Genomic DNA, 21,383 nt, shown 5'->3' on the forward strand with positions numbered 1-21,383 from the left:
GCATCCATTTTTTATAGTGGCAACCGTTGTTTATGTGTTTCAAGTGCTGCCTGCAGAATTTTTTCTTATATGAGAAATATAAGTAAATCAACATTATAAAGTCTATAGGATCTAAAAAATACAACAAACTAGTGAATGTAATAAAAAAGAAGCAGACTCACAGATATAGAGAACAAACTAGTGGTTGCCAGTGGGGAGAGGGAAGGAGGCAGGGGCAATATAGCGGTATGGGATTGAGAGATACAAGCTATTAGGTATAAAATAAGGTACAAGGATATATTGTACAGCACAGGGAATATAGCCAATATTTTATAATAACTATAAATGGAGCATACCCTTTAAAATTGTGAATCACTATATTATACACCTGTAACTTACATAATATTGTACATCAAGTATACTTCAATTAAAAAAATAAAGTAAAATAAAAGCCACATGAGGCTAAAACGAAAACATATACCTATGCAGATACCAAGAAACAAGTGTGTAGGAGATTGGAATACTGTTTATGACTAGAAAAGCTTGACTATTTTTATTCCTAGACACCTATATGCATGGCACATGCAATATGACATTTGACTATGAAACAGTTTTAGAATAGTTAAGGTGCATTAATTGATATTCATGAAATAACCATGACTGCTACAAGATGGCCATTTGGAAACGTGCCCTAAGACAGGGATCTGCAGACTTTTTCTAAAGGGACCAGATAGTACATATTTTAGTCTTGTGAGATATACAGTTTTAGTCCCAACTACTCAGCTCTGTTTTTGCAGCACAAAAGCAGCCACAGACAATGCAAAAAAAGAATAGGCATGGCTGTGTTCCAATAAAACTTTTTTTTTTTTTACAAACACAGACATGGGCCATAGATTGCTGACCCCTGTCCTAAATAGCCATTGACCTCATTCAATTTTAAGAATTTGAAACTTTTAGCAAAAATGTTACAGTTCTTCATATAACTTGTAAGAACAGTACTTTTTAAAAAAATAAATGAATGAATCTCAAAAAAGGAACCTAAGTTTCATTTTAATTATTTGAATGGAAACATGATTTTTTTCTTATATTTGATTATACATGTATTGAGCTAGACTTACTTGCTTTTACCACTAGACCAGCTGTTATTAAATATACTTAGATAGCAATTTTTTAGATTATTTTCCCTAGAATATACTCGAATCTTGGACAAATGTCTCCTTGTCATTGAACTTTAGGTTTCATGTCTGTAAAATAAAGGGTTAGTCATGATTTCTCTAAGGAATCGTCAAACTATACAATTCCATGTTTCTATGGGTGTCATATCATTTGCCAGTAGGAACAATGTCCTTGTTTAGAGACTTCTTTTAAAATTCTTTTATTGAGAATGTCATTTCTCCAAGAGATCTTATTCTCTTTGAAAGTCACTTCTAGTTTCTGTATGAAAAAAATGTCTTTTAAAATCAATACCAGTGAAAGTTAATCAGGGATAGAATGATTACAGGATGCCTTGCTTATCATTGGAAAGCCAAGATAGTGATCTCTGTGATTATCCTCACATCTGATTTGAAAGGACAGAGGGGCAGCTTTTCTGGCCATCCCACTCTTACTTTGTGAAATGTCCCCACTATAATCCCTTTGTAAGAAGGCTGCCTGCCTTTATTACCATATTCTAAAGAGATTAACCAATATTATGCCCAAGTGCCCAGGATATCCCCAGCCCTACTTCCATCTTAAATTTATCACACATTCAACATAGTCATAAAGGGAATAATCAGAAAGTCTTGTCACATCTCATCTCATTATATTATTGTGCATAAGGAAAAATAGTTTTAAGGTATAGAGAAGAATGAATCGGGTCATGCGGCTGCTTCCCGAATGTTCAATTTTTGTCTCCATTGCCTCCATTATTTTTTCTCCCTGAAATGCAGAAATTATTCATATTGAGATACAACAGTTCTCCCCCCCCCAAACCAAGTCTTCAGTGCCTGCTTCTTTATTAACACATAATAAAAGGTAACTGTAAGGATGTTGATGCAAGTGGCGGGCAAAGATCACCAGGTTTCTTCTTCATACAACCCTCTGCAGGGTTTTGCCTTCCCAGCAATCCCATGTCTGTGGGAACTGGCTTTTCCTCCTCCCTCCTCCTTTTGAATGGTTACAGTGGAAGCAAACACATTTTTATAAAGTGACCCCACCTCATCTGTAGAGATATAGCCAGAGGTTGGCTCCTGACCCAGGCTGAGCTAATCTGAGTCCATTCTCAGGATTTTAGAGTTAGAACTGGGAAATGATCATCCAGTGAAACTTTGAGCTCTTAAATGGAAATGTTGCAAACTCACAGGCTGTTGGCAGTAGATATTTTCTGACGTGTGCTTTAGAAATAGAACCAAAAAGTGATTCTACCGGTGGGGGTGGGGGTGTGGAGAGAGAGAGGGAGGAAAGGAACGAAACAAATATATAATGAGAGGCAGAATTGAGATATGAAGAGCAAATTCTGGTTTCTCCACAGTTTTTGGATAAAGCTCCATTTCACACCATCACCCTGCCCTTGGGTTGTTTGAGATAGCCATATATGCGTTTAAGAAACTACCTTTTGCTAAAACTAGTTCAAACAGGTTTCCATAACTTAAAACCAAAAGAACTAATTGTGAAGTTTATTTTTTACTGTAAACATTCTATGAAATATAGACTATAAATATAATGCTTACAAAAATATTCTTTTAAAGGTGCTAAATTACTGAACAGAATTAATTACCCACAAGATACTCCCCAGAGAAAGAGATCACAAAATGTGTGTGTGTATAATATATTTTTTCAAAAAATAAGTTTTGAGTGCCTTTTGTGAACCAGGCCACAGTGGTAGGTAGGCAACAATGAACAAATACAAAAGTAGTCTATTGGGGGAGACATATATTAACAAAATACTCACAAAAATTAGTAAATGATTAAAGACTATGGAAAATTCTATGGCGGAGAGGTAAGGAACAGGGAGCCAGGTAGAGGAAGCAACATATGTGAAGGCCCTGTAGCTAATTCAAGCAAAGAACTCCAGTGTTGCTAATCCAAAGGATTTTTTTCACAAAGCCATTTATTAATTAGGTCCTGAAAGCATCACTTCTGTTTTCTGATTACCATATTTAGCTCTCATGTAGGAAGAGCATTTTTCGTTTGTGTTCCAAATTTACTTCTCAAATAGTTTAAAGACCCCTATTTCCTTACCATTATTCAAGAAAGACATGTAGTATACAATGTTATTTGCACCATCAATTTGTTCAGCAAACTTTCTTTGTAGTCAGATCAAAAAAAAAAAATCATCTCAGGTATATTCATGGTTTTACCATGGATCCGTGAGTGGATTAATGAAATCCTCGTTAGAGAGCTGCAATTGTGGTAGTGTTCCAGCACATTATTCCAGGCCACCAGCTCCATCTCACTCAGGTAGGGTCCAACAAAAGTATGTGAGCCCAGAGCCATGGGAATGTTCATCTCCATCAAAAATTAATAGGAAAAGACACTCTCTTTAGCAAGATTTACTTAGGAAAGCAGCATGCAGTGCTTTCTTGGGCTAGCATCCCTCTGTTCTTAAACCACAACCAATGCTACTGTAACATTTCGGTAGTAATCTAACAAATGGTGTCAAAGATATAAGAGAGAAAAATTATACTTTGTGATTTCTCTAGGTTTCTGAGCAATGCATGAACTCTTTTAACTGTGTACACAAAGAACTGTACATTTAGTTGCCGTGGCACTGCTTATCTGTTGTCTTTAGGAGGAATAAAATGGTACTTTAACTACTGTGACTCATCCCCCTAGGTATAATTGATAAAGCTACCTTTCCTAACTTTGAACCAGAATCCTTCAACGGGCAAAGACTTTTTGTTGCTTTTGTTGTTGTTAAAGAAAAGATACTTGTTCACAAACCTAGGCTTAAACCCATTCTCGACAAATGATAGCTTTAAGCAAAGATCACAGTTTACTGAATCTAACTAATAATTCACATATAATAGATGGACAACAAATCAAATGGCTGTCAGGGAAATAGCATTTTCCCAACATGTGTCCTCTTGAGTTACTATGTCTAAGCACTGACGAATGTTTGCTACTAATGACCCCTGGCACTAATAATGAGGCTCTAATCAAAGATCTGTTACATAACCTGCCCTTGATAAGAAATACTTAGTGTTTCTTAGCATATGGTCAGGGGAGAGTCCAGTGAGTATGGTTTGTGAATTTAAAAATTCCTCACTATGCATCTTAGTGATGGAAAGTATGAGTGATTCTAGGACAAACGTGAGACTCCATGTGTATACTGATAGGTGTGACACCCTCGCATAATTATTAAGACTGTCCTCTGTGCTCTCATAATACTGTGCCCATGCTTCCATCATGACACTTTTCACTTTGCTTCATAATTTTCTTTCTACACCATTGAGTTACCAGCTTTTAGAAGTACAATAGGCCATTATTATTATTGCTGTTGTTATTATTATTCTTGATTACCAAGTGCCTAAGAAGGAAAGGCTCAATACATGCTTGCGGTATTATTCTCAAAGAATCTACTTTGAGAAAGCTGTGTTCATTATGTCTTAACATTCTGCAAGAGTTACAAACAGATGAAGCAATTAAGTCTGAGAACCATGGATTACTGGATGTCCAAGATCAACTCTCTTCTAGGGAAATGCCCTGGGTTGAGGTTGGCCTAATAATAATAACTCTGGGGCTTCCCTGGTGGTGCAATGGTTGAGAATCTGCCTGCTAATGCAGGGGACACGGGTTCGAGCCCTGGTCTGGGAGGATCCCACATGCCACGGAGCAACTAGGCCCGTGATCCACAACTACTGAGCCTGCGCGTCTAGAGCCTGTGCTCCGCCACAAGAGAGGCCGCGATAGTGAGAGGCCCGCGTACCGCGATGAAGAGTGGCCCCCGCTTGCCACAACTAGAGAAAGCCCTCACACAGAAACGAAGACCCAACACAGCAAAAATAAATAAATTAATAAATAATAATAATAATAACTCTGATTTCACCTTATCCAGAGAAGCTTAGGAGAAAACACCCCAGGATTTAGAATGCTCTTTTTTATTTTTTATTAAATTATTGATACCTTTGAGAAGACTCTAGAAGCTACACTTTTGGAAGTCCTTAGGAGCAAAGACAAGTTATTTCTTGGACCTGGCATATATTTCAGAATGAAACAAATGAAACATCCTAACAAATTGTCTTTTTTTTCCTTTTTTTTTAAATTAAAGTATAGTTGATTTACAATATTGTATTAATTTCTGCTTTACAGCAAAGTGATTCAGTTATACATATATATACTTTTTTGTATTCTATTATGGTTTATTAAAGGATACTGAATATAGCTCCCTGAGCTATATAGTAGGACCTTGTTGTTTATCCATTCTATATATAATAACTTACATCTGCTCACCCCAACCTCCCACTCCATCCCTCCCCCACCCCCCTCCCCCTTGGAAACCACAGGTCTGTTCTCTATGTCTATGAGTCTGTTCCTGTTTTGTAGATAGATTCATTTGTGTCATATTTTAGATTTCACCTATAAGTGATATCATGTGGTATTTGTCTTTCTCTTTATGACTTACTTCACTTAGGATGATAATCTCTAGTTGCATCCATGTTGCTACAAATGGCATTATTTCACTCCTTTGTATGGCTGAGTAGTATTCCATTGTATATATGTATCACATCTTCTTTATCCATTCATCTGTCAATGGGCATTTAGGTTGTTTCCATGTCTTGGCTATTGTGAATACTGCTGCTATGAACATAGGGATGCATGTATCTTTTTGAATTATAGTTTTGTCTGGATATAGGCCCAGGAGTGGGATGGCTGGGTCATATGGTAGTTCTATGTTTAGTTTTCTGAGGAACCTCCATACTGTTTTTCATAGTGGCTGTACCAACTTACATTCCAACCAACAGTGTAGGAGGGACTCCTACATCCTCTCCAGCATTTGTTATTTGTTGAGTATTTAATGATGGCCATTCTGACCAGTGTGAAGTGGAACCTCATTGTAGTTTTGATTTGCATTTCTCTAATAATTAGAGACGTTGAGCATCTTTTCATGTGCCCATTGGCCGTTTGTATTTCTTCTGTGGAAAAATGTCTATTTAGGTCTTCTGCCTATTTTTCTCTTTTTTAATTTTTAAAAATTTATTTATTTCATTTATTTATTTTTGGCTGTGTTGGGTCTTCATTGCTGTGTGCAGGCCCTCTCTAGTTGCAGTGAGTGGGGGCCACTCTTTGTTGCGGTGCGCAGGCTTCTCATTGCGTGGCCTCTCGTTGCAGAGCATGGGCTCTAGGTGCGTGGGCTTCAGTAGATGTGGCTTGCAGGCTCAGTAGTTGTGGCTCGCAGGCTTAGTTGCTCCACGGCATGTGGGATCTTCCCAGACCAGGGCTGAAACCCGTGTCCCCTGCATTGGCAGGTGGATTCCTAATCACTGAGCCACCAGGGAAGCCCCCTTCTGCCTAATTTTCAACTGGGTTGTTTGTTTTTGGTTCTTGAGTTGTATGAGCTGTTTGTATACTTTGGAAATTAAGCCCTTGTTGGTCACATCATTTGCAAATATTTTCTCCCATTCTGTAGGTTGTCTTTTCATTTTGTTTATGGTTTCCTTTGCTGTGCAAAAGCTTGTAAGTTTGGTTAGGTCCCATTCGTTTATTTTTGTTTTTATTTCTTTTGCCTTGAGAGACTGACCTAAGAAAACACTGATTTGTTTTATGTCAGAGAATGTTTTGCCTATGATCTCTTCTAGGAGTTTTATGGTGTCACGTCTTATGTTTAAGTCTTCAAGGCATTTTGAGTTTATTTTTGTGTATGGTGTGAGGGTGCATTCTAACTTCATCGATTTACATGCAGCTGTCCAACTTTCCCAACACCATTTGCTGAAGAGGCTATCTTTTTCCCATTTTATATCCTTGCCTCCTTAGTTGAAGATTAATTGACCGTAGGTGTGTGGGTTTATTTCTGGGCTCTCTTTTCTGTTCCATTGATCCATATGTCTGTTTTTGTGCCATTACCACACCGTTTTGATTACTATAGCTTTGTAGTATTGTCTGAAGTCTGGGAGAGTTATGCCTCGTGCTTTGTTCTTTTTCTTCAGGATTGCTCTGGCAATCCTGGGTCTTTTATGGTTCCATATAAATTTTAGGATTCTTTGTTCTAGTTCTGTGAAAAATGTCATGGGTAATTTGATAGGGATCACATTAAATCTGTAGAATGCTTTGGGTAATATGGCCATTTTAACAATATTCTTCCAATCCAAGAGCATGGGGTATATTTCCATTTCTTTGAATCACCTTCAGTTTCCTTTATTAACATTTTATAGTTCTCAGCATATAAGTCTTTCACCTCTTTAGTCAGGTTTATTCCTAAGTATTTTATTTTGGGGGGTGCAATTTTAAAAGGTACCCTAACAAATTGTCTTGAATCAGATAACTCCCTGACAGAAACGAGGCAAAGTTTTCATCACTAATTTTGCCTTTGCAATAAAATTCCTAAGAAAGAAGTTAATTTGGCAATGGTGAAACAAAAAATTCTGCAGCATCAACACTGCAGATACAAATGGTACTGAAGGTAGTAAAATTGAGAAGTATGCATCTTTTATCTTTAGTAGTAATTTTTATATTAAAAACTCACCACCCAAACTGTACTAAAGTTATTGTAGGTTATACAAAGGTTTTGAGAAATATGGATGTGATAATGTAAAAGGGATTAAAATTTTATATTCTGTGAGATTTTACAATTTATTTTTCTTCCATGATATAGAAACAAGTACTGAAATCTCAAAGTTATTCCACATAGTAATACTGTAAATACAATAATGTATTATATTTAGAAAACTTGACTCAATTTACTACTTAGAAAAGTAAGTAGTAGTATTTTGCATAGTTTAATGGTTGGCTTTCTAAACAAATGCATTTAGTTCCTATTCTCCCATGATAACCTCTATGTTACCTTGTATAATTCTTTGTGATCTTTGTTCTCTGTTTTAGTTTCTCTAACCACATCTAATTTTGATTTAATTAAAAAATCAGATCCCTCCCTGTGACTGTGGACCTCTTCCTAGCTTGGTGGCCATCCCAAAGTCATTTCTGTATCTTCCATTCCCAAGTGGCCTGCAATGTTCGTCTGGAATCCATTCAATCCTGTTTGCATTCAACAATACTCAGTATATTGGGGAAATTTTCCATCTTCTTTTTTAAAAAATATCTTAATATACCTAAATTATGGTATGGTAAGACTCCATTAATTCAAGCTAATTGGGGAGAAGGTGACTTGAATTTATAGGGAAAGAGTTTGTTGTTGTAGTTGTCTTGCTATTGTATAATTTAACTTCAGTGTTTTTACTTGGAGTGATATCTGAAGTCAAGAGCTGTGGAGTGGCTTTCTATTAGAGAGCCTTCCTGTTTACTAGGTAACATGGTATTTGAATGTAAAGAGGGACCTCTCATAGGTTGAAAAAGTTTGTTGCCCTTAGTAAGCTGAGTGATCTCTGAAATCTTGTTTACATTGTCTAACAGCATATTAAATTTATTAATAGGAAAAAGCATACCATAAATAACGTTCCTATTTTTATGACTCAAACAATGCATTAATTTTCTAACTTGATCTTGTAAGAAACAAAAGTTCAAACAGGATAATATTATGTGGGAAACTTATGTAAACTTATGCTATTTTACCCAGAAATCTTAAGAATCACCAGTACACCTGTGTAACTGCTGGTGTCTCATTTGAAATGAACCATTTAACCGTCCATAGAAAGTAGTTTCTCCAGATATTATTTAAATGGATACCAGGTTTAAATATTTAACTTTTATATGTCCTTTGTCTTATTATTCAGTTTACACTTTGACTTTTTAAAATGTTAAGGGTGCATTGAAATTGTACATTTTAGGTTTAAATAGCTGAATCATAGGTGGGCAGCTATTAAAAATATGCCCTATTATGAGAACTTGTATCGAATGGCCGAATTAGATTACAACCTTTAACTAAACAAGCACTTCTTGTAATTGTGATTGTCTTGGGGCTAATGTATGTGACTATGACATTTGTTTCCACCATGATTTGATACCTATTTGAAAAGACATGCTATATGTCACAGGTATTCAGTTAAAATATTTCAGTGTAATTATAGCTAATTAAATCATACACACAATCACAAAACTCCATTCAAGAAATACTTGGTACAAATCTAAAGCATACTAAAAGGAGTAAAATTTAGTGTGAAGGGTCAGATAGCGCTGCCCTTGATCTTCCCAAGAGATTCTAATCATTGTCGACTGAATTTCTAGATGTTAATTAATGTGACACAGAAATCAAGCCCTGTCTCCCCTTACTTTGACTAATTATACATTTATTTGAGTTTTAAGTTCCTTCCATTCAATTTCAAAATGGTGCCTTAAGCTTATAAAGCCCCTCAGAAGCTTAAGGATAAGGCAGATGTAGTTTGGGTTGTAATTTTAAATAAACTATTTAAGTTATTTCATTGAATTCAGTGCTGCTAAAAGTAAGTATTCTTGGTTTTGTGGGTACTTGAAAAAAAAACATGTATCTTAAAGTTGTTCATTTTCATAGGATCATAAGACTGCTAATACTCTGGTGATAATGAGTTCGAATGGATTGAAATAGCATTCTTCATGTTATGCTGATGATGTGTTGTGTGTTAGCATTGTCATCTGTGTAGACAAGGAGGTGCCCCATGGTCACTTCAACACATGTGAGCTTTACCTGAGTAAGAGTTTCAGGAGTAGACAGGAATCATGTCATTTTTCAGCCTTTTCCAAACCTTTATAGTGATGCAGTATTGAATGGATGTACAAGACACTAATGATTTCATGTTAGTCAACACCATGCCACATATATTTGGCTGCACATGATATCCATTCATAATGACACCAGCAAGATACCTAAACATTCCTGAAAAACCCCAGATACTGATAATGGAATGTATATTAACACAATCATTTTGTAAAACTGTTTATTAGTGTCTACTAAATCTGAACATCTACAACCTATCCATCCCCTCCTAGGTCTATATCCAGCATACATACAAAACAAGTACATGAACGTTCATAGCAGCACTATCTGTAGTGGCCTCAAATTGAAAACTACCTAAAGGTCCAACACCAGTAGCAGGAATAAATAAATTGTGGTGTGGTCACCTAATAGAATAATTTACATTGATAAAAATGAGTGAACTCTGTTATACACAATAATGTGAATGAATCTCATAAACATAATATTATATGAAAGACACCAGGCTGAAAGTGTATATAATATATGATTTCATTTATCTAAATTTTTAAAATAACAAGCAAATATTGTTGGACATCAGGATAGTGATTACCTTTGCTTAGGGGAGAAGTGATGGCAAGGGACCATGAAGAAAACCTCTGGGATGTTGATATACTGTTCTGTTTCTTGATCTGGTTGCTGGTTAAATAGGTATGTTCAGTTTGTAATGATTCATCAAGATATATACTTATGATTTGCGCATACACACACACACACACACACACACAGATACACTCATACATAGATATATAAAATACTTCAATAAGAAAATTAAATTATTGAAAAGTTCTGAGGTTAAATATGTTAAATTGAGCCCAAGTGTTCATCTGTGCTTGTATTAGTGTCCTAGGGCTACTATAACAAATTACCACAAACTGGGTGGCTTGAAACAACAGAAATTTAGCCTCTCACAGTGCAGAAAGCCAGAAGTCCCAAATCAAGGTATTCGTAGAGTTGGGGTTTTTTTGGACGATCTGCGGGAGAATCTGTTCCATGTTCCATGTGGCTCTCCTGCCTTCTGGTGGCTGCTGGCAATCCTTGCCATTCCTCGGCTTGTAGACACATCACTCCAATCTCTACTTCCTTCTTCACATGAATACCACCCCCCACCCCGCCTCGTATTTCTTCTCTGATATGAACACAGGCCTTTGGATTTAGGGCCCGCCTGGGTAATTGAGATTATTATCTTAATTACATCTACCTTTTTCCAAATAAGGTGGCATTCACAGGTTCTAATAATCTTTTAGGGGGGCCACCATTCAATCTGCTGCCGTATTCCTTCCTCAAACTCCATGCAAATCATAGAAATAGAAATATAAAAATATTACACAGACAAAAAATATGAGAAGAGAGGAAAACACAAGAGATAGTTTCAAGATTTTGGAAGATGGAAAGTAAGTATTGGTTGATTTAGCAGAATGCAAGAAGTTAAAATTGGGTGTCAGTAGAAAGCAATTACAAGCAGATGCAGGGTTTGGAGATACCAAGTACTTCTGGATGCAGGGGTAACAAGTGAGGCAGAAAATAGTAAGTTTGGTTGAAAGTCTATAGAAGGAAGTTAAAGATATCCTCCCCTGGCCTAGGCATCCAAGTGAGTAATTATCCCATACCTAGGCGGACAGAAAATGAACAATCCATATGAAAGAGAAGAATCAAAGTGGCCCTAGGCTTGTGGAACTGAGGAATTGCCCAGGTAGGGAGGGAGGCGCTGTACTGAAACAAAGGGATTAAGAAACAGTCCATATTTTGAATGGTGCTGACACCCTCCCCCCACCCTTCTATGTTCTAGTCAGGAGCTTAGAGGTTTCTTATCTGGGGAAAACTGCAGCCAAAGAGAAAAGAGCTGCAAACGAAAGGACTAAAGTCCACTTTTCAGCCACCATACACACAGAGCTTTCATTCTGTCAGCCAAGAGTTACAGTGTATTTGAGGAAAGCTCACAATGTAAAAGAGATTTTTTTTAAAAAACATACAGATAAAAAGAACTGTGAGGAAACAAAGACTGTTCAGGAAGATGAAAGCTTAAAAAAATTATAATGAATATTCCCCAATACATTAAAGAAGCAATTTATAACATCCAGGATACTATAAAAATGGACATTCAGGGAACTCATAAGAACTTTTGAAAGATTATTATAGCACAAATCTTCCAGAGTGTAAAACAAATTATCAAAGAGAGGAGAAGATTTTTTTTTCAAAAGGAGATCAGTACAGGAGGTCTAATTGGAATTTTAAAGACCTGGGGAAAATGGAGAAAAAATAGAGAAGAGGAACTTATAAAATAAGTAACGTAAGAAAGTTTTTCTTAATTGATAAACTTAATTTTCCATATTTAAAGGGTTCAGTGGGTGATCAGCAGAAGGCATTCAAGATTATTCATATCAAGGCATGTCTGCCAAAAGTTTTAGGACACCAAGGGTAAAGATTCCAAAAACTTTCCAAAAGGGAGTGGAGAAAGGTCATATACAATGTCACGGGAATCAGCATACACTGGACTTCTCAAGAGCAACGTTTGAAGCCAAAACTCAACTAAGTAATGTCTTCCAAATTTTGAGGAAAAATTACTACTTTCTACCTACAATTCTTTATATAGCCAATTAATCAGTTAACCTACAAGAACAGATGTATAGAGGTTTTCAGAAGTACGAGATCTTAAAAATATATCTTTAGTATACTGTTTCACAAGAAGGTCCTAGAGGACATATTTTGCCAAAATGAGTGAATAAACCAACAAAGAATGGTTAAGAATCAGAAAACAGGGTACACGGGAGAGGAGAGGAGAGGAAACCTCTGGAGAGAAATATATTGCTGACAAGTAATAGAGAAAACAGAAACATGAAAGAAAATGATTTTCAGTGAAAGAAGCCAATAGGAATTTAGATGATGTACATATAAGTGGAACGCTCCCAGAAAAGCAAACCACTCAAGATCTCTGAACACTTGCTGTATGTTTCTGCCTTTTCTGTTTCTTCTTGACATGCCCTTTCTCCATCTTCATTGTTGCTACACTAGTCCTTAAGAGACCCAACTCAAGATGTAATCTTTGCCAAAATGTAGGGGAGCATCTCTATGTCTTTGGTTAAGGAAAGCTTTCTTAACATAGATACAAAATACAGCCATAAAAATAGAAAGTAAAATCTGACCACATTATAATTTTAAACTCTTGTGAAGCAAAAAAATTTCATAAACAAGTTTAAGAAGGTGACAAAATGGAAAATTGTATTTCCATTGGTTATCATGATAAAAACTTGGTACATAAAATATATCAAGAATTCCAAGTCAATAAGAAAGATACACAATAAAATAAATTCATGCAAAAATGGTCAAAGTTGTAGCATATAATTCACAGATGAAAAAATCCAAATATGAGAGGATGGGCAACTTCACTTTTATTAGTGCAAAAGAAATTAAAACAATAATGAGTTATCCGTTTAACCCATCAGATTAATTTTAAAATGTAATTAGAAAATCTGGTTATCAGTTGTTGGGGAAAATGTGGGGAAAATTGTTAGGAAAAATGTGGGAAAAAAATTATACTCTCAGATGCTGCTAGTGGAAGTATAAATTGGTGCTGGGGAAAATTGTTAGGAAAAATGTGGGAAAAAAAATATACTCTCAGATCCTGCTAGTGGAAGTATAAATTGGTGCAACCATTTTGGGGAACTATTTGGCAGTAGCCCATAAAATTGTAAAACTGTATGCTAGGATGCATATATATATATTTTGTTGCATAGCATATAACAGCAAAAAACTAGGAGCAATATGTCAAAAGGGAACACCATAACTAAAACATATATTACAGAATACTAAACAGCAAAGGAAAGAGATAAACTAGATTTCTCTATATATCAACATCAGTAGATACCCAGAACATAAACTTCAGGTGTGAATAGAAGACCCCAGAATGTTATACACAAAGATAGATGGATAGAGTGACTGATATTTATATAATAGTAATTGATAAGTTCAATTAAATACAGCCCGAAATTATAATAGTGGTTGCTTCTGGTAATTGGGAAAGGGAGTCCTGGTCATGGTTTAAGGGGAATTAAGCTGTTTTAGTCATGCCTTATTTCTTTAAAAATAATTTGAAGCAAGTATGACAGATGTTAAAGTTGATAGATCTGGATTGGGGTGAGGTACATGTATATTTTAAGAAATATTATTCTTTGTATTTTAATGAGATTTTTTTCTCAAAGACAAAATGATGCCTTTTCCGTGAAGCCTTCCTTGATCTCTAAGCCAAACATCACCTCTGTCACTCCTGTCTCTATAGCTCTCTTATGAGTTATGCTATTCTGCTTATTGGGTTTGTCTCTTACATTAAATTGAAAAATTCCTTATTGAAAAAATGGTGTCTTGTTCCTTTTTGAATCCGTCCACAACACCTGGACAGATAGCTGATACATAGTTAACACCCAATAAGACTATTAAACAGAACAGAGAAAAAATAGGTTGGTTTACATAGAAATACTTGCCTCACTTTAGGTGACGCTAGAAAAATTTCAAATTTTCAACTTTTCTGTACTTCTCTTTGCATAATGGACCTATGTTTTCTGCCAACTTCAATTGACATTCTTTCAGAATAGATCTCTAATAAAAGTGAAATTACAGTGTTTTATATTCATATGTTCCTTAGCATGTTGAAGATGCTCCAGACAGTAATTACCAAAACAAACCTAGGCTAGCATGGTGATTAAAAGCATCTGCTTCAGTTTCTCCTTTCTCAGAAATACATATTCTTTTTCCTAATGCTGAGTTCTAGACTGTTGAATGGGATGCGGCATTTTTCTTGGTTACTCTTTTGTGTCACTTTGGCTCTGTTGACCACTTTAGTAATGTTAACTTCTGCCTGTCAACACTAATTAACAATTTTTTTTAACATATACTGAGTCCACAACAGAATTTCAGTTTCCTGCTGTTCATTTAGAGTCTACTTGTTAAGCAAAGCTTGAATACAATATGGCATTTGCTTTGCAGTGTTTTTTTTTATAATTTCAAGTTTCAAGGCTTCAGTTTTTCCACTCTCATAAATAAAACATAACGCTTTTATTTTTTTCAAAGTTATCAGAGTTTGTGCAGTTGAACAATGCCCAACTTGCACATGAGTACTTTTGAAAATACATATGGTGGATATATAAGTACATATGTGAATTCATTTGGCTCCAATGTGAATTTATTAAATGTGCTATGCCGAGTTATCTTTTATCAAAAGAACTGTTAGTAAGTGAAGATATCAAGTGCGCTTCCTCATACATACATAAAATGCTAAATTTAGGTTTTAATGCTGGCTTTTAAAGTGACTTTTTTGCCTGCTACTTATACTAAAAGACTGCCTTTATTCTTGAAAGTGAAATGTGTTTTTAAAGAATACTTTTCTTAATTTTTTTAGATTCCTTTTGTTGTTGTTTTCAGCTTTCTCTGCTGTTTCAGACTTAGGACCAGATATGCCCAACTGCAATGGCCCCCTCAACCATTATCTGGCTTTCCTTTGAGGCAGTACTTTGCACAGAGCGTGTTTTCTTAGCTGGTTGACTCCTGTGATTGCTGGACTATATGTGCTGTGTGATGTGTCTCACAATTGGATCTGACTAGTGATCCTGGCACTTTGAAAGTGTTCTTTTCAGGTACCTTTTCACCCATACACACAAAAGATGTGCTGATGATAGCACTGACTTTTCAGAGTGATCTTTTCATCATAATTAACATTAAAAAAATTCCCTGAGTTGAAATATACAATCCCGCGTGGCTTTGATGCTTCTGTAGTTAAGAAAGGCAGGAACAGCCTTGGGGAACACTTGCTGACTTGGCAGCATAAAGCAAGTCACATGTACCTCCAGATGAGCAGAAAAACAAGCTGATTTCGTTCATTTTACCCCCCTATATTACATGGACTGGCTGGTCATTTACTTATGTTGTCAAAACTGACCCTTAAAGACAATTAATCTGGCTAAAATTCAAGTACTTTATACCCATAGTATTAGATATGCTTCTGAAGTTGCTAGGGTTTTAAGGCAGGAGCTATATTATGGGTGCCTGGCATTTTGCAGGCTCTTATGAGCACACTGTTAGGCATTCAGGTATTAGAAGGGTTTTGGAAATCCTGCTCAGCCCCTGGCATCTTATCAACCCTCTCTCGATCGCTAGTCCAGCTGTTCAATTAAAAGAAATGAAGCTGAAGAGGCATCAGCGTGGCTCCAGCTGGTGCTATGGAGGTTGGCGTTATGCTACCAGATAATGCACGCATTCTTTTTACTGATGTGGAAGGCTGCTTTGCTGTGTATTTCTCAGGCTGTCAGAAAGATTGATTCTTGAAATAGTTTGAAAAAATGCTAAGTACTAGCTACTTTGGGTATTTACCCAGGGGCATTGCAGCTGCCTGACATTGCTGCATGGCAGCTGAGCAGTAATCGGTGCTATTTCTCTGATTTGTTTGTCTTGGTCAGCATCTGAGAGGAAGGAGGTTCAAACCCAGAGTGGGGCCCTCCTCCCGCAGTGATCTCATCCAGGCCATGGCTTTAAATATTCTCTGAGTTGCTAATGACTCCCAAATTCATTTCTTTGGCCCTGATGTCATCCGTGAATCTCAGACTCATACATCCAGCTGCCTGCTAAGTAGCTCAGATTTGATGTTTAAGAGGTATCTCAAAGTGAAAATGAACAAAACCAAGCTCCCGATCTGTCCATCCACATGCAGCCCCAGTTGCTCCTCCCAGCATCTTCCCACAGCAGTAAGTGGAAACTCCTTTCTTGGAGTTACTCCAGCCAACGCCTTGCAATCAGCCTTGAATCTCCCCAACCCTTTACCTCGTGCCCCGCATTCCAAGGATCTACCTTGAAAGTAGAGTCAGTACGTGAACACTTCTCTGCCTCTGCCACTGCTGCTGTAATCCAAACCAACAAATCTCATCTGGACTATTGTGATTGCCTCCTAACATGTCAACCTGCTTTCCCATCCCAGCAGTGGATTTTCCCACAGCCGCAAAAGTGAACCCTAAAACATGAGTTCGATCATGTTATTCTCTTCTCAGAAATCACCAATGACTTTCAATCCCTAGGTCCAAACCACATGTGCAGAGCCGTAAGTGATCTGGCTCTCTGGTATTTCTCTAACTTCACACCGTTCTGCTGTTTCCTTAGCTCATTTCCTCAACTCATTCGCCTGTGTATACAATGGAGTCTTCACTACTCCTCACATATTCCAGGCATGGTCCCGCCTAAGTGTTTTTGAAATTGCTCTTCTCTTCACCTGGAATGCTGTTCTCCTGGATATTTACATGGCCTCTATCATCACTTCCTTTAGGTTTCCACTCAAATGTCTCTTTATCAGTAAGGATCTTCCCTCACCAGCCTTTATAAAAGACAGCACTGCTCTCAATACTCTTACCTTGCTATATTTTCTTATTTGCCTCTGTAATCTCCCTGTGTCTTTCCCCTCTGCATGCAGGCTTTGTTTCGTTCACTGCCAATTCTCCAGCACTAAGAACAGTGCCTGGTGCACAGAGGTCTTCAGTGAGTATGTGCACAAAGCACACCCATCGGACTATTCGTTCTACCTCAGTCTCCACCAGCTGTAAAATAGTACTTAAAGTACCTGGTTCTTTTGTTATTTTCATGAGAATAGCTCTGCGGTATCTTAGCTCTTCAGTAGAAAAGCCCATTCAAATCCAAGCGCTCACGGAGCTCATCTCTCCATCTCTGACTTGACTAGTCTGTGCTCTGGAAACTGGGCTGTGAAAAGCAGGTACTGCTGCGTCTTGCGTTCCTTGGATTGCCTAGCACTTAGTACCAGAGTGATAATGCCTGCATAACAAAGGTTTTTCCAGTGACTTAAAATCATTATAAAGAAAAGACACTTTCTGTATCTTGGGGAACAACTTGAAAGTTCACAAACACTTCAGTGCTACCAATTTCCTAGACTTGCCGTTTGCTTCCATCCACTTCTCAAATAACCATGGTGTCTGCAATTCATCTTCTGTGTCCACAACAAGCAACTCGCCTTTCCTCTTCCTCCTTGTCTTTTTGCTTTAACGAGAAAGAAGACTTCCTACTCTTCTTTTGTCTTAAAAACTTGTCCTAAGATTTCAACATTCTGCTTTGTGATTTATATTGCCAGCAAGTTTCCTAGTTCTTTGGGGGTGCAGGAACCATGAAATTCAACATCAGTGTTTGTCATAACACTTCGCAAAAGCCTTCATAGTCAGTGATATCTGTCAGCTTGGGTTTTAGCCTTTTTCAAATACCTTTGACATTATGATTACCTGTCTTTTTAATTAGAAATACAAACCTGATTAGTAATTGTTTTTCAAGAGGACCACACACTATACTTCTCTGATGGTGTGGGACTGGACATCAGCTAAGGCACAGCTTTCCAACTGATGTGCAGTGACACATGGCTGTGCCCCAAATGCATTTCAGGTGTGCTAAGATACCAACTCCTCTAAGCTCTTCAGGGCAGCTGGAGCCCCTAGACCGATCACTTCTGACCACAAGATTTTTTACCCCAGGGTGCCCTACAAAAATAATTTCCAAATGTGTCATGGCATGAGAAAGGTTGAGAGTAATTCTAGTCCATCACTGCATAAAAGAACTTTCTGCAGTAACAGAAATGTTCCAGATCTGCCTGTCCAATAAGGTAACCACAAGACGTGGTTATTGAGCTCTTGAAATGTGGCTAGTGTGACTCAAGCTACTGGTTACTATATTGGATACTGCAGCTCGAATATAAACTCTAAACTATATAATCTATTAGGAACCAAAGATGAAAAATAAGCACAATTTAGCAATTTATCAGGCTCAACAAATATTAATTTGAAGTGTTAACAACCCATTGTGGGACCAGCAGGCACAAATTAAATTAATGGAGCACTAGCTTGAGAATACAGGCATCAAAGCAGACCTGATCTTTTAATGTGGCTAACATAGTTGGATATTTGCTGGCTGACTCTAGCTGTGCTCCCTTGTTGTCTTCTTTTTGTTTGATAATGTGGTGATGTGGCAAATGACAGTGTCGTTGCCCGAAAGTGGCTTCAAAGTCATACCTGCAGGCCTTACCTTATCGAGTTCAGGTCAGTTGTGGCATTTACATTGTTCTTCTAATGGGGCCTGGAGCAATCTAATAATTTGCCTTTAGATCCTACAGACCATGTGGTGTTTACCATCCACCTCTCCATCTTAAATGAGCTGACAGTCATTGATGAGGCCAGTGCTCTGTGTTTAGCAATGCTTTTATGCTAGGTTAATCAGTATGGAATTAACTATTGCTTGCAGCCATTGTCTTTGAAGCATTGTTTAATCTAAGCAAGAGCATTCTGGAGTATGTAGATGTATGAATCAAAATTCACAACCTAATTCCAATTTACAGTGAGGAAAAACAGATTAGATAATCTATTGTTTATTTACAAATTAATCCTATAGCAGATGATTAATAACTGGCCTTTACCTCATGATTCCTATATTTGTTCATTCTTTCAAAAAACTGTTTTTGGAAGTGCCTATTTGCCCATATTTCTCGAAATGACTCATTAACCTCTCTGCTTACATGATATATCAAGTCCAGCTCTGTTTCTTTATTCATGCTGCTCCCTCTTTTTGGAATGACCTGTTCCTCCTCTCTTCTCAGGTACATTTTATCCTTACTTCTGGAGGTCTTCAAATCCCTAATATTAGTGTTAATGCACACTAGCAGTTATGAAGCACATTTTCTGTGCTAGGCCTAATATCAGCTACCCTTACGGGGTAGCTTATTTAATCTTCACGACACACCTTTAAAAGATCAATTTCTTCAAGAAATATACTTTATATCTACCTTAGAGATGAGGAAACTGAGTTTCAAACATGTGAAGCAATTTTCATAAAAATTTTATAATGGAGCAAAGCCAGGGGTGGAACCTAGGACTTCCTGACTCTAAATAAAGCCTTTGACTTTTCCATTGCAGATACAGAAGACAAAGAGGTGTAGTAAAGGAATCTAATAAAGGAGTCTATTAACTATTAACCTTGTACTCCTTGGAACACATTTTATGGCTTCCTTGTTTGACTTCTTGATTTCCATTCCTTGTTTGCATTGTGCTGTCATCTTACTTCCTACGTCATGGTGCCTTCTAATACCAACAGAAAACCAATTATTTGCCAAGTGTGTGAGAGAGAGCATGGTGGACAGGGAAAGTCTTGGTCTTTCTGGGTAGTCTAGTTCAGGTACAATTATCTACTCTACCTATTACATGTTGCTCATCCATGGATCTCTCTCTGATTAATATCCTATTTCTTCCACCCCTTAACTTAGAATTGTGATATCACCCATAGCCAGGAATACAGAGTTCATCTTTTTATTAAATAGGGTCTTTCATTTGTTGTTGTGTTACTGGTCATGTATCTTCAACCAGAGTGTAAATTACTTGCGTGTATCTTGTTCTGTACTTACTTGGCCTTGCCCTATGGCACCAACCCAAATGCTAGGCTAATCACTGGCATACAGTGATTACACACTGTTGACTGAGTGATTATCTTCATCTTTACATTATAAGTGGACAAAAAGAGACATCGTAAAATTAAAATTCATTCCCCAGAGATGAGAAACATAGCTGAATATACTAACTCCTGGTCATAAATCACTCAAACAAGGATGACATATTTCTCATATAACTATACAAATAGTTGGTACTTATTATTCTTAAAGGGTACTAATAGTTATTTTCTGGATTCATGTAGTGTATTTTCTAGATAAGTTTTCTAAACTAACTGAAGCTTGTCTCAGCCATCGAAAATGTATTTTTAATGAACAGTTTTTAATGTAAATCTTCAGAAAAAAAGGAGCATACAATTACTGCCTTTTAAAATAGAATGCATGAAATACAGTTACGTTTTTCCTTAAGTCATTCTACAGAAGTTTTTTGAGCATCCACTATATTCTACCTGTTATAGAAGACACTAAAAACATTAGGGACATGAAGGTTAAAAAAATTTTTTTTTAACCACCATAATCCCTGTTCTCAGGGAGTTTACACTTTCAAGAGGAAGTCAGATGTGTAGAAGGAAAAGTTACAACCCAGCCTCTTAAAGGTTGGATAGACGTGAGGAAACTAGCCTGAGAATTGATACCTGTGGTAGTTATGGAAAGTGAGTTAGGATTTAAGAAGGAGCAATCTGACGTTCCAGAATGAGCATAGGAGGCACGTTCCAAAAGAATCTAAGAGAATGGTGAACTGGAAGAATGGTAGACTGTTCAGTGTGCTTGATGCAGAGCAGCCTGAGGCTAGTTCTAGACTAAAGGAGCATAAAAAATCCACATGGGATCATGTTCCTTGCCTCCTTACCTCCATTGATCCCAAATCAATTACTGAATAAAAGTCTTAACTTGCTAAAGTATCTAAGAAATGTAAGCAAGCCCAGCCCAGATGAGCAAAGCCACATGTTTGACCGGGAATTGACCACAGATGCGTGAGTGAGCTGAGCAAAGATCATTCCAGCTTGGGCGAGATCCACTGAACCCCCCATGTGTCTCATAGACTCACGAAAAATCACTGTTTTAAGCTACTAAGATTTAGGGTAATTTGTAACTCAGTAACGTTTAGCTGATAAACTGTAT

At 37.1% G+C, this 21,383-nt stretch overlaps 1 protein-coding gene across 6 annotated transcripts in view; it reads left to right on the forward strand.

Moving 5' to 3' along the window:
* IL1RAPL1 (interleukin 1 receptor accessory protein like 1) overlaps window positions 1–21,383 on the forward strand; it is a 1,345,156-nt gene that overhangs the window by 1,011,968 nt on the left and 311,805 nt on the right. The gene's annotated exons all lie outside the window — the stretch shown is intronic.

Source organism: Stenella coeruleoalba, assembly GCF_951394435.1.
Source record: "Stenella coeruleoalba genome assembly, chromosome: X".
Taxonomy (NCBI): domain Eukaryota; kingdom Metazoa; phylum Chordata; class Mammalia; order Artiodactyla; family Delphinidae; genus Stenella; species Stenella coeruleoalba.